This window comes from Marmota monax, unplaced genomic scaffold, assembly GCF_021218885.2.
Source record: "Marmota monax isolate L192 unplaced genomic scaffold, Marmota_monax_Labrador192_F-V1.1 WCK01_AAM20220418_F8-fsc00011, whole genome shotgun sequence".
NCBI classification, from domain to species: Eukaryota; Metazoa; Chordata; class Mammalia; order Rodentia; family Sciuridae; genus Marmota; species Marmota monax.
Window position 1 is genome coordinate 4,269,875 of NW_026693082.1, and position 14,383 is coordinate 4,284,257.

General features: G+C 38.0%; 1 protein-coding gene across 3 annotated transcripts in view; it reads left to right on the top strand.

The window, feature by feature from the left end:
- The window catches only part of Mtus2 (microtubule associated scaffold protein 2), a 595,926-nt gene that overhangs the window by 254,483 nt on the left and 327,060 nt on the right, over window positions 1-14,383 (top strand). The gene's annotated exons all lie outside the window — the stretch shown is intronic.

Consider the following 14,383-nt stretch of genomic DNA (forward strand, 5'->3'; position numbering starts at 1 on the left):
TCAGGAGGGTGACCCTTTGGCTGAACCTTTGATGACCAGACCTCACCTCAGCCTCACCAACCTCAAAGTCATTGTTATCCGGTCTGAAGTCGTGACATCACAGATGTTGGTTGTCAAGAACTGCCCAGAGGACCAGGAAAGTCTTAGAGGTTTCCAAGTGGAGAGCTGTTTTGATGGGATTATAGAAATCAAATCAAGTGGGAGTAGTATGCAAGAGACAGAGATTATTTTTTTCAATCTTAGTCCTTCACACTTCTTCATTCTCCTTCCTTTTTTGGGTTCACAGAGATGATATGTGGAACATTTGTACCTTTACAGTTCTAATTTTTAATCCACCCAGTTATTCCTGTTCATAATACTGTTTAATTTATCTTCATATTTAGGTAAGTGGTTTCGAAGGTTGTTTCCTATGTTTTCTTGGTTTCCTGAAGAGGCTGTGGTTCAGACTTGCGTTCACTTGGATTCATTCTAGGAACGTCACTGTAATTAGGTATTACAACATTATACAGTAGCTGCCTCAAAATATGAAACATGAATATGATAAATAACTATTTGCAAATGTATGATCCATTTTTTTATATGTACATGTGTATTAACAGTCTAAAGACTTTGAAATACAGGAGGAACTGTTTGTCGTCAGTTTTAGTGACAAAATTTCCAATAATATGCTTCTATTTTAGAGAAAGCATGAAAGAAAAAAAAATTTCATGGTATGCATCTTTCTAAGGAAGGAGTTTAGATTTTTGATTTCTTAAAAAAATAGATAATCTTGAAGCAAACTGATCCATGATAGCAGCTTTTGCTGAAGAAAAGCTGACAGGCGTGGGTAGAGTAATTCTAGGTATGCTTAGGGCACTTCTGACCACTACTTCAAAGAAGAGTAGACAGGGATCCCCTGAGGACCTGAGGGGACAAGAGTTGTTATGTGCCAGAGAAAATAACTTCCAATTTTAAAGGCTTCATAGTAAAAATGATATTTACTGTATTCAGAATTGTTTTCTGTTCTTTTAAAATAGAATTGATTTATAATTATCTGCCACCTATTATAAATAAAATTTGTACTTCACCAATGAGCTACAGAAAAACCTCACATGTATCTGAATTACTGTTTTAGCACCACCTACTATTATACCTATACTTGTTATTAGATTTAATGCAAAGAAAAGCAGTTTCAATTCTTTAGTGGATGATGCTTTAATGATAGGGTTTATGTAAAACAAGAAGTTCTTCAGAGAGCTGGAAGTTCTTAGATTACATCCTAGGAGCAAAGCTTTGCTGGTTCAGCTTGTGATAATGCCAATTTGATATCAGAATGGGCTCATTTTTACTTCTTGGAAAGTTGGTCTTTTGCAAACACTGTGTCACATAGGATTCATTTTAGGAATACACTGTATTTAGGCATTACATCATAGCACAGTAGATAACTCAAAATCAGAAACATGACTATAATAGGGAACTCTTTGCAAGTGTGTAATTCATACTTTTAAATACTTATGCTCATATGCATTTCTGAACAATTTCCCCACTGACTGTGGCATGCTATATTTGGGACACTTTTAGGTGATTCATTTTGAATTTATTAGTGTTTCCTAGGTAACCTTGCCTCAACTGTGTCGTGTCTATGTTGTCTTCCTAGGTTCTGAGGGACAAATGATGATAAGTATGGAGAGGGGACCCTGAATGGACCCCTGGATCTGAGGGGCAGGAGCCATTTGGGTCTCAGTGGTTCCATGTGGACTCTTTTCTCTATTCTTGGCTCAGGCTTATGCTTCTAGTTCAACCCTGCTGGGAAGAGCCTTTCAGAGTCATGTGCCTGTCTATTTTTTTTTTTTTTCAAAAATGGAGCAGACACAAAGAAATGAATTATGTTCACAGATTGTTAGAATTTGAAGGTATCTTACTGTCTGGGTCACCCTTCATTTCATAACTGGGCAAACTGAGGTCAGTGTGCCTTGCTCTGGGCTCTTGTTTCCTTTATAAAGCCGGGAGGACATATTCATAAACATCTTTCCTTTCTCTTAGTTAAGCAAATCTTGAGGTCAGAGCTGTCTTGAGAAGTCTTGCAGGCCAAACCTACCACTTCCCCACTTTCCCAGGTTGTCAGCCAGCCCTGGGGTGAGCTCCCTAAATTGCTGCAAGCATCCTGTGGGCAAAGAAGCATCCCCTGAGGCTGGGCAGCTCTCATTGTTAGGAAGTGCTCCTAATGGGTTCAAGCTGCCTCCTTGTGATTTCTGCCCCCAGCTGCAATTCCTGAGGTTCCCACAGCACCTCTGGGAGCCCAGACTGCTCCTTCCTTTTCAGGTTCATCACTTGAAGATGATGAGGTTGGCCTGTTTAGAACATCAAATAAAATTTTAAATTATGCTAGTTAGTGTCCCACAGCTTTTTTTTTTTTTTTTAATTTAAATTGAAGAGGAAAAAGCATTCTTGTAACTTAGAACTTTTAACTTTAAACTCAGACACAGGTCTGACCCAGTATATGGCTCCTAATTCTTTGATGGTTTTCAAAGAAGAAAGAAAAAAAAAATCCCAGATATACTTTAAATGACAAAAACTTAAAAAGGAAAACAATTGCCCTAGAGTTTAGGGTTGGTGACATACTATAAATTGAATTATACTTGGTTGCCAAATTAATCAATGATTAAGGATAGACTTGATTTTTCCAGTGAATAGGTAGGTATAATTTAAAGTCAAATCTTCCAGGTGGAGGAAAACTTGGAAGACAGAGTTTCATGAAGCAATCATTAATGGAAATAGATTCTATCACCCAAGGATAAAATAATTTATATAAAGGATCTATTTTGTTGTATATTCTGAATTGTGCCTGAATTATTGGGTGTTTAAGAAATGAAAATTCCTACCAGAAGAGTACATGCAGCATAGGATACTTGCAGCTGTCTTTTTCAATTTTTCTTCCTCTTTCTTTTTCCAAACACTGTTATATTTTCTCTTTGGGGTTGTCTAAGACTAGCATCAATAAGACAGAGAATTTAAAAGGTATAAATGGAAAATTATTTTTTCTCTCCTATTCCTTTTCCTGGTCAGAAAATTAGTAGAATGATGGGGAGGCAGGGGATAGCTGGAGAAGAAGGAGGGGAGTAGTTTGCATAAATACTCAGGATGCAAGGATATGTGTTCTCATAATACTTTTAGTATCTGTCACCCCTAAAAGACAGTGCTCTTCACACTAGTAGAATTTTAAAAGAAGTCTTCTACCCATAGCAATATGTTCTCTCATGTAAGAATACGGGGTGGGGGAACTTTGGAAGAAATTTAAACAGTTTTCAGAATGGTTTGTGTTAGGAATACATTTTTACTTTATGCATGTATTTTGATAGTTGGCAAAGTTCATAATTACAGTTTTCACAATTTCTAGGATGTCTAAAATATTATTTTCATTAACTGTGGTATACCTATACATAATTTATACAAGTCAAAGAGTGAAAAAGACAATAGGTCATTTAAGTATAATTATATTTAGAAATAAATTATAATATAGGCTGATCTGAGTCTCACAAATATCTAATAACCTGTCTCTTGCAGATAATCAGTCATTTGAAAAGAATTGGGCTAAAATTCTTACTGTTAAGGCTATTAAGGAGAGAATTTCAAAGTTTCCAGAATTAGAGGTCTAGATTCAGAAAGGTTCAATATCCTTATTAAATTCTAGAGTTTTATTTCTTGTTTTAATATTTAAATAAGTAGGTCTTCTTTTAATTATTGAATAGGATTTGGGTTCTGGAGATAATAATCTGAGGTGGAAAATTACTTGCTTCTTTGGAAGGTTAATCAATGAAAATGAGGGTTAATACGAAAGCTTTCTGCAATGTTATCTCAGCATTTATACTCATTAATATTATAGAATGCATTTACATACATAGCTCGTTTGATTTTCTATGTCTGATATGCATTTTAAGTAAGATCAGAGTTGACAAGAAGTGTTATTAATAACTCCTACAGAAACAGCCATTAACCTATCTCATGTTCCATTGGCAAAGAGGGAGTCATTATTTATTCATGGGAAAAGGAGCTGAAAGTGGCTTGGGAGGTCAGATTTCAGGGTAGCTATTGCCTGTTTGAGATTGCCCTTACTGGTGGCTTTGTTCATTCTTTTTCAAAACATTTAAACAATGATCAAGTCTACTCAGAGACAGGATGAAATTGTGAAGTTGTTTTGTTTTGCCTTTAAGAAAGTTGACCATTTATGGTTGTAACATAAACTAAAAGTTGGAGAAGCTTTTAAAAAAAAATAGAAAAAATAACGTCTAGTTCAATGGCTGCTTTTTTTCTTGACTGTCCTGTTTTATGAAGATTAGCTTGTTCACTTTCTCTTCTGTGATTCTGCACACTTTAAGCATCTAAATACAAATGCTAAATACAAGCTCAGTGCTGACCCTGACACCAGGGTCCTTGCCCTTGTGTGGACCGGGGAGGTAAGATTGTGCACATAAACCTGTGCATGGAAATGTTAGCATATCTGTGTTAAAGACCACCCAGCGTCTGGAGTGCAGGGTGGGATGGGGAAGGACCTCACATCCTAAAAGGCCTCTCCAGGCTGACTCAGTGCTACTACATTATGTCTTTAGATTTGATTATTCTGTACTAGTTTCAGGGAATAACAACATTCTGAGTTTGCTATAAAGACAGATTTTTTGTCTTGCTGTACAGAAAAAAAATTCTAAGCATGGGACAGGATAGATAAAAAATGATTAGCAAATTTTTGAAAATCTTTGAAGCTGGATGACAGAACTCTGAGGGCTCATTCACACTTCACTTTAAAATTTCCATAAGAAAGGTTAAAGTCTTACTTTCTCCCTGTTTGGGCTTTTATTTCTTTTGTTTCATTTATTGGATTTCATATTTTTGCACTTAAAAGATCTTAGATGACTACCTTCTTTTCTTCCCCACTTTTATTGTGATATAATGGACAAAAAAATACTGTCTGTATTTTCAATGTACAATGTGTTATTTTGATATATGCATACACTGTGAAATGATTACTACAATCAAGCCCGTTAACATATCCATCATCACCCAGTTACCTTTTATGTACATGGAGGGAGAAGAATATAAGATGTACTCTGTTAGAAAATTTCAAGCACCCAATACAGTATTGTTGACTATTAACCCCATGCTTCACCTTAGAATTACAGAACTTATTTCATTCTGCATAATTGAAATTTTGTACCCTCTGACCAGTATCTCTCCATTTTGGGGCCACAGGGTACTGGGGATTGAACTCAGGGGCAGTCAACCACTGAGCCACATCCTCAGCCTTATTTTGTATTTTATTTAGAGACAGGGTCTCACTTAATTGCTTAGCAACTCACTTTGCCGAGGCTGGCTTTGAATTCTCAGTCCTCTTGCCTCCGCCTTCCAAGCCTCTGGGATTAAAGGTATGCGCCACTGGGCTCACCAATATCTCTCCATTTTTAAGAGATGATACAGAATAATGGTGAAGGACATATACTCTGGAGACAGGCTGTCTGGGTTTACATCTTACCCCTGCAATTTACTAACTCTGTGGTTTTGTTCAAGTTACTTAACTTCTCTGTTCCTCTGTTTCCTAGTAAAAAAACTTTATATACAAAGATATGAAAATAATGTACTCTATATGTGTCATAAGAATTGTAATGCAGTCCACTGTTGTGTATTTAAAAAATAAAATCAATTAAATAAAAAAATAGTAATATCAATAATAATGAAAGTGAGGTTTAAAACCATCAATGGGTTTGATGTGAACATTAAATGGAATTAATATGTGCAAAGTGCTTAGAAAAGGACTTTACACAATAACAATAATCTTTCTGAGGCCATTTCTATCCTTGGCCATGTGCATAAAGTCCAATGTTGAAGATTTAAAAGCTTATTTGAAAACGTGGTCGAGTTGCATGAGAAGTATCTGTGGAGGGTAAGGAAAATAGTTGTGATAACATTTAATTCAGGGAGATGACATCCATTCCAGTTCTAAAGTTTTATGATCACCTCTCACATGTTTTCTGAGTATTGAAAACATGTATCACTTATGAGACATAAAGATAGACGTTGATAAGTTGATTTTCATGGGAACCTCCGACTTCTGGACAATGAACTTGTGCTTGTTTGGACAGTTATAAGATAAAGGCAAGGAGAGTTGTGTTTCTGTTTTATTGAGGGCTGTGCCAGGTCTGTAGCACATTATCATTTAAGGAAATACATTCAACTGGGCTTCCCTTTAAATGAAACATATTCATTTGGGGTGACTAATACATCGCACATTAATCTCAGCTGATGGCATTTAAAACTTGTGCTCAAAATAGAACTGAGACTTTGGATCTGACTCTGTTTCTGTGCCTTCCCAGTGCCTGCTGGAAAAATGAGAACAGTTGATTTCACAGTATGAGAAGGGCTTCACACGGCTCCACCTTGTGCTAGAGTCTAATTTCCATTGTACTAGGGTTGGCTTTGTTGAATATCTCAATCCAATTAGGGTGGGTGGGGAAAAATGAAGGGTGTGAACAAAAACCAAAATAAGGATCTGATTTTCTCTGGAAATGAGGAAGTCAAACAAATGTCACTGATGGATTTAAGTATCTAGTTCCTGAATCTGTAATTATGCAACTTAAAGTATTCTTTATAAAGCAAAAAATAGAATAATTTTCACTGAATCTTGCTGATAACTTTCCCAACGATTCCCAACATTCAGTTCTCTTCTTCCTCTTTGCTTCCTTCATATACATTTACAAAGGAGAACATGGTTCCGCCCCCCCCCATATTATTTATCATTTTGTACAAGTGAAAATAATTTCTTTATTGTATAAGTGTCACTTATCCTTCTCCCACTCAGACATCTGGGTGAAATTATTAGAAATCACATTGTCCCTGTAGAGATTTGTATGGCATATAAATGTTATATTTTGTCTTGTTGTAGCTCATTTAAGATGTTTAATGAAGAAAGGATACATCCCCTGAGCTATGGAAATAATAGCTGAGGAAATAATAGTTAAGATGAGCTATGGGATAATAGTTAAGATGAGGCCATACTTGCATACATGGCATGTATCAAAACCAGAAATAGTAGGAGAGTTTATAAAAAGTCAGTTTAACCTCACTGGACTCAGATATTGCTATAATTGGATAAGTGTCCTCCAAAGGTCATGTGTTAAAGGCTTGGTCACCAGCTGGTAAGATATTGGGAAGTGGTGGAACCTTTCAGAACTAAGGCCTAGTGGAAAGCAGTTAGGTCACTGGGGACATGCTCTTGAGGGGATGTTGGGATCCTGGATCCTTCCTGAATCTGTTTGCCTCCAACTACTATGAGGTGAACAGGCTCTTCACCGTGTGCTCCCACCATGATGTGTTGCCTCACCAAAGGCCCAAAGCAACAGGGTCAAGAGATCATGGATGGAAACCTCTGCAACCATGGCCCCAAATAAACCTTTCCTCCATTTTCATGTTTTTTATCAGCTGTTTGTCCATGCAATGGAAAGCCGACCAAGAGAAATATTAACTATAAAGTTGGGAGGGATTAGGTTAAATGTATTGACTACTTTGGCCTTTAGAGACTTTATACCGTAAAACTTAGGAAATCATTATGGTCTTAAGTAAGGAATAATCATAATTCTATTCACAGGAAAATCAACATGATAATGGTGAGTAAAGTTTGGAGACAGGAAACTGGGTACCAGAAGACATGGTTCTGCCAACATTATGGATGTTTCCCGTTTGAGCCAGACATGACTTTTGTTCTTTTTGTTCATGTCACACTGAGATGGAAATTTTAGAACACTAACAGACAGACAAAAAAAAAAAAAAAGACAGTCCAAAGATTTTACTGTCCCAAATGTTTTCTATAAAATGCTGGGCCAGAGCCATGAGATATTTGGAAATTACTTACTTGCCCTACCCTCTACCTGATGCTGGGCATCTTGGATTACTGGCTCAAAGTCAGAGCAGAGCAAAGGAGGTATGAGGAAGGGACAGGGAGTAAAATGGGTCTCCAGACTTAACAATTAAGTCACTGGTAGCTTTGAAGTGAATTTTAACAAAATGTAGAAGGACAGAACTCGGGTAGTAGGGGGGCAAGGAAGATAAAGGTGAGAATATAGATGACAGATGAGAAGTTTGGTGGAGGGAAAGAGAAGGATCTTGGAGGACTCAGTAGAGTTGTAGGAAAAGTTGTTTTATGTTCAATTTTTGCAACGTTTCTAAAGCACATATAAGAATGTTTATGCTTAGAAGTAGGATCTGGTAGCAAGAAATCAAAGACATTAAAGATGAAAATAAGTGAGGACAGTAGGTAGAGCAATGAAATGACAATAGGTGAGACATAAAGAAAGGGATAAAAGATGAGTATAGAGAAATTTTGGATAGAAGACCATATTAGGTGACCTTATTTATCCCAAGTAACTCAAAAGTAGGGTTGTTACAAAGAACAAACATGATGGAGTTGGGGTATGGGGTTGCATTAAGTAAAAAGCTGTAATGGTTGCTTTGAGCAGTATACTCCAAGTCAGTGAGGTGAATGGGAGAATTGCAGAGTTGATGAAAGACCCGCTTGAGGTCAGAGATCATGATTTTTTAAAATTAGGAATAATATAACAGATTCTAGGACTTTGTCTCATAATGTGGGAGACCATACTTCTTTTTAGTTATTACATCGATTATACTATAAATTATAACAATTAAAAATCCAGAGTGAAAATATAACATTTCTCAGGATCTTCCATAAAGTAGTAATTAAATACAACATCATGGAAGCCAAGGTGCTGGTGGAGGGAGCCTTGAGCCCTCTCTGGTTTCTCCCCTTCCCTGTTCAATCTCACCAAACAAATCCCTAGGGGACCCCATGGAGCATAATTCAAAATCCTTGGTTTTATGGCAAGCATGCCCAATTGATTCAAGAATTGGAGAAAGAACTTATTTCTTTTGTCAGAAGAGTAAATTCTCTTCTAAAATTTAAACTCCTAATTGTTATTATCAATTAAGACATTTTCATTAGTACTTGTTGGCAGGAAGGATGTTGTGTGTTTTTAGATCAGCTGAACTTGGTGGAATTTCCTGCAGTTATAAAATGTTCTGTATCTTGTTCTTGGTACTGTAACTACTAATCACGTGGGCTATTGAGCCATTGAAATGTGGCTAGTGGAACCAAAGAACTGAATCCTCAATTTCCTTTACTTTGAATGACTTACATCTAAATAGCCACATGTGGCTAGTTGTTCCCCTGTTAGACAGTTCTGGATTATATTATCAGTTAGGATTTCCTAAAAGACAAATAATACTTCTAATCATAATATCTGTTAAGATTAATAACAGGTATTTCCTCCTTTGTTTGGAGAAGTTTCACATGAATCTTTCATGATTTCAGGATCCTAGATTGATGACACAGAATTCATTAAGACCTCAATTTGTTCCCTTTAAATCTTTCCATATGGGTTAGGGCTGAGGAGACTCTTCTAAAACCATAGATGTTGTCTCTATTCCTTTTTGGTTGTTTAGTAAGTTCATAAAATTTATTATAAGACTAGGTCACAGAAAATGGAGTAAATCATCCATAGCAGCAGGGAAGAGAGCCAACATCTTCATATATAAGAAGAGCAGAATAAATATAATTTAACATTTTGTTCAATATACCTTCATGGAGTATAAACATCATAACTTAGTTCTAACTCTATCGAGGTACAGTTGGAAAATACCAAACTAGAAGGAAAAAGGTGGGAGAAAAAGAGAAATATTGGAAGTCAGAGGAAAGATGGAAGGGGAGGTTCAGGTGGTGGGAAACAACTGAGAAGGAGGTCCACAGCCTCTTTCTGGATTTATTGATGACCCCTCCCCAGCTGCTCTCCTGTCCTACCCTCCCCAAGGCAGAGACCCAAGAAGAAAGAGACAAAACTGAAGTATGAGCTAAAGGTGGCCCTTTGGTTCTCTCGAGAGGCAGACATTTGTGTTTTCAGTTAAGAGAGATGCCAGACTGCTGCTGGGGTACTCTTCAAACAAACAGAAAATCTGAAATGGGTGCTTATAAAGTAAAAGAAAACTTTGGTCCTGTGAAATGCACATCTTACCCCTTGAATGTGCCTTCCAGATGAGGGAACCATTCAGTCACTCGACGTACCTTTTCTTGTACTTCTTGAGGGAGAGCAGCCCAAGTGGAAAAGAGGAGACACAGAGTAGGAAAGAAGTGAACCTAGAGTTCTCTCTGCTAGAGGCTACTGCTGCTGAAATGAAATATTATAGCCTTTGCAACCAAGAATGTCTAGATCTCATTACTCTTGTAAAGCAATTAATACATCTGTTCAACCAATGGGCACCAAAAATTGTACCTGGTGAGTGTGACAACTTCTCAGTGCTAAACAGACACATTTTAAGGAATGTTCTTGTACAGTTGAGGGTGCGCAGGTTTCATGTGTGTGAGTTTTTTGTTGTTGTTGATTTCAGTAAAAGAGCCTCAGTAATTGGCATTTGAATATCAAGGAGCGCTGCGTGCATGTGTGAATTTGGCATTGAAAGTTGGCATCTGAAAGTTTCTTTCCAGCCACGTTGTCAGGATGATTTTGACCAGGCGGTTTGTCAACCAGTTGCAGGGTAACCATAACCAGCATTGTTGAACACTAGGCATTGCTCTTTATTTTCCTTTAGATTTAGTTCATCGTATTTATTTTCTATGTGGAATTAAACTGAAAACTTCTAAAAAGAAAAATAACTAATATAAATATTGGAAAAAATGGTTTGCATGAACTGAAGATAATGTGTCTTTTATATCTTTGTATATAAAATGTATAGAATGCATTTCTTGCAATTGTATATGAGAATTTCTTGTACTGGTTTCCTCTTCCTGCTTTAAGTTAGCAACGTGGTGAAGTATAAAGAAGGAGAGTTGGACTATAGCCAGGACTACTGGACCAAGCTCTGTGGTGTTGGACAGGTTAACTGATTTGTTTGGACCTCAGGTTCTTCATTGGTGAAAAGAGGTGTTTGGACTCAGTAATATTGAACACTCTTTCCAAGTGGTTCTAACACACACACACAAGTCCCATAAAGGTTAAGCTGAATGTCAGGATGTGTGTGTTTATTCTACTTACTGCTTATGGTGCCAGATCAGAGCATGATATCAACCAGAACAACCAGGCATTAGGGGGTTATTACTAAATCTTTTCTGTGTTGATGGGTAGATATGTGTGAATACTGTGCTGTTTTAACTTGGAGCACACGGAGACATAAATAAAATGTAATCCAGCCTTCCATAAATCTGCCTCCATGCCTGACCCACCAGGCCCCACCATTTCAGCTGTGTGAGGGCTGCGTGGTATTCAGCTCAGATAGATGCTCGTCAAGCAATTCAGGACTCTGTGAAGATAACAGGGATACATGGAAAAAAAGCTCAACTTACAAGATAGAATTATATGCATTTACTATACATTATATTTATCCTAAATATGTTCAACAAACTTGGATCTATGGTAGGTCTGGATGTAAATGTCTAGTTCTTTCTAGGAACTGGTGTGAAACCTCTCACAGTATATCTGAGACACCGAGATCTTGCTTTCTTACATTAAGACCCTTAGTCCATGTTGTGTTTGTGTACTAATTCAAAGCTGCATTCCAGTCCAGCATTTCTTCACCGTATTGCTGAGTTGGGTTACTTCTTCCAAAAAGTTCTTAGAAATTCTTTTGCTTCCTTTCCTTTTCTACATGAGAGCACTTTTCTAGTGTCATGGAGCTTTCTCTAGCTTGAGTATTATGTTTCCTTTCTATGTAGTGTGGTCCTGTGAACAAAAATGAGATATTTTATAATCCTCTTCTTATATAGGTTCTTAATATGGGTGTAAAGTTAAGATGAAATTTTCTAGAAGCAGTGCTGTGGCCTCAGTGTTTGGTGTCTCCCTGCCTGCTGCCAGGATTGGGACCTCTGCTTAAGTACATCTGCCCTAGCCTAACTAGCCTCAGGGCCCAACCTTAACACCAGTGTGTGGTCATGGAGAACCACTTGCAGCTCAGAGCTGTGAGAGAGTATGAGCCTGCTCTCCCTCATCCTTTTATAACTTCCGTGGCCATGTTATGTCAGCACTCTCCCCACCCACTCTTTAGTTTTAATTGTTGGCTACTAAACATATGTCTGTGGTTACTTGGGCTTCCTCAATCACATTCCTGTGTGTGTGTGTGTGTGTGTGTGTGTATGAGTGTGTGGACATGAAGTTTGCCCCAGTGGAGATGAAGTCTTCCCACCTCCACCTCTCACTCTTGCCAGATACAGGCTGCCTTCTGTATTCATGGGTTCTGCATCTGCAGAGGCAACCAACCTTAGATCAGAAATATTTTTTAAAAATTGTATCTGTACTAAACATGCCCTGACTTTTCTTTCTTGCTATTTTTCCCTAAACAATGTAAAGCAAACAACTATTTACCTAACATTTCACAGTATCCTGTAGTAGAGTCATCTAGAGATATGATTTAAATTGCACATACGAATGTGCACAGACTCTATGCATGCTTTGGTATCTCCAGGGGTCCTGGAACCAGTACCCAGTGGATACTGAAGGATTTATGGTAGGAAGCAGCCACCCTAGGATCTCCCACATAGCCACTCTGACAGAAATCTGAGGCTTGAATCCTCTTCCTAGCACTATTTATTTGAAGCTGTGTGTGGCAGGGAGTTGACATGCCAGACAGCTGCAGCCGTCAGCTGCCAACACCCATTGATTCTGACCCCCTTGATTAGAAAATGAAAAATGCCAACACATCTTGGGTGCTGTCAGCCGCAAGGCATGCCTCTAAAGTTGGTGTCGATAGAGGAGACTTCTGTTGCCACCAGTAAGGTTTGTTAATGAAGGCAAATGAGCCTGGATAGACCCTGTCACAATGGTTTCCCTGAAGAAATTGGCTAATTAAGCTGGAGGTCAAGGAGCAGCTGTTGTTTCAAGCAGGTGCTATTAGTTTGTGTCTGATAGTGGCTCTAAAAGCGCATGAGAAATAGAAAAGATGTGCTCACTGACCGGAGACCAGTTACTTGTCCAGGAACTGTAAATTGTCTTTGAATAGTCCTTTACACCTCTCAGGCAACCTTTACCTTCTGCACCGGCTCCTTCTTCACATGTCTTTAGCTGTGTGGTTCTTCCAAGAGCCCCTGATCACCATCACAGGAGGCTAGAATGTAGATGAACCTTAGATATTATTCAAATGATCATGATCATTCCACAGAAGAGGAGATGGGTAGAGAAGAGGTAAGAAGACTTGTCACCATCTAGGGGGAGTCAGTAATGGATCCAGGCTGTAATGTCCTCTCACATCCCCATCCCATGACACACACCAGGGTGAGAGGCACAAAACACACCTCTGGGGTTCATTGAAGGGAGGTATACTTGTTCTGTGGGTAGGTTGAACCTCAGCGCGAGGGGATTCCATGTTGACATAAATTGATAACCACTAGATTCTCTCTTTCCCATAATATTCCTTTTTCAGCTGCTCTAAATATGGAAGCCCATCCACTAATAGCATGTGGATATTGGCTCAAGATCCTGAAGAGCCATCCCTAGAGGGCAGGGGGTGAGGGTGTGTGGTGAGCACAGAAATCAGCAGGAGCTATGATCCTTCACAAAGACTCCAGAGAGGCAGTGAGGTGGTTGAGCGGTGTTTGAGGGTTTAGGAGGGCAGATAGCCAGGTACTGTCCTGGGCTATCACCCTGGATTAATCATATAGTCCTTCTGGGTGCTTAGTGTCTTCCCTATAAAATTAGGGGTTAGGGCAGTGTTTTCCAAGATTCCTTCATGGATCCTAAGTCTCTGGTCCCATGACTTCAAAGCAGAGGGTTCTCTGAGGTCCCAGCACCCCTAGAACACAAGTTTTCTCCTTTTCATGTCTTATAAACTATCAGGAGAAACTGCTTATATTTTCTATATTTTTAAAAATCACAATTAGAGGACATAAAAGTTATTTTGTGATTGTGTGTGTGTATATATATATATATATATACACACACACACACACACACACACACATATAATTTCAATAAAAACTGATCTCAGGACTGTATACCTTAAGCATACAAATATTACATTTTTCCATTTAAGAAAATTTAAGCCCTTTTGATAATGTAGTCATGTACCACATAGCTACATTACTGTCACGGATAAACTGCCTATGTGACAGTAGTCCCATAAGATTGGAATGGAGCTGAAAATCCCTATCACCTAGTGAAATGCTTGTGGAGGTATTGGGGTAAACCAACCTATTGCACTCCCAGTCATATTGAAGCATATTATACATAATTTTATACAGTATATAATACTTGATAATATATGATTATGATAGTGGTTTATGTATTTTTTTGTGTGTGAGAGTTTTATGTCACTGTAAACCAAAATACCCAAGAAGAAAATCTTAGTAGAGGGAAAGTTTATTTTT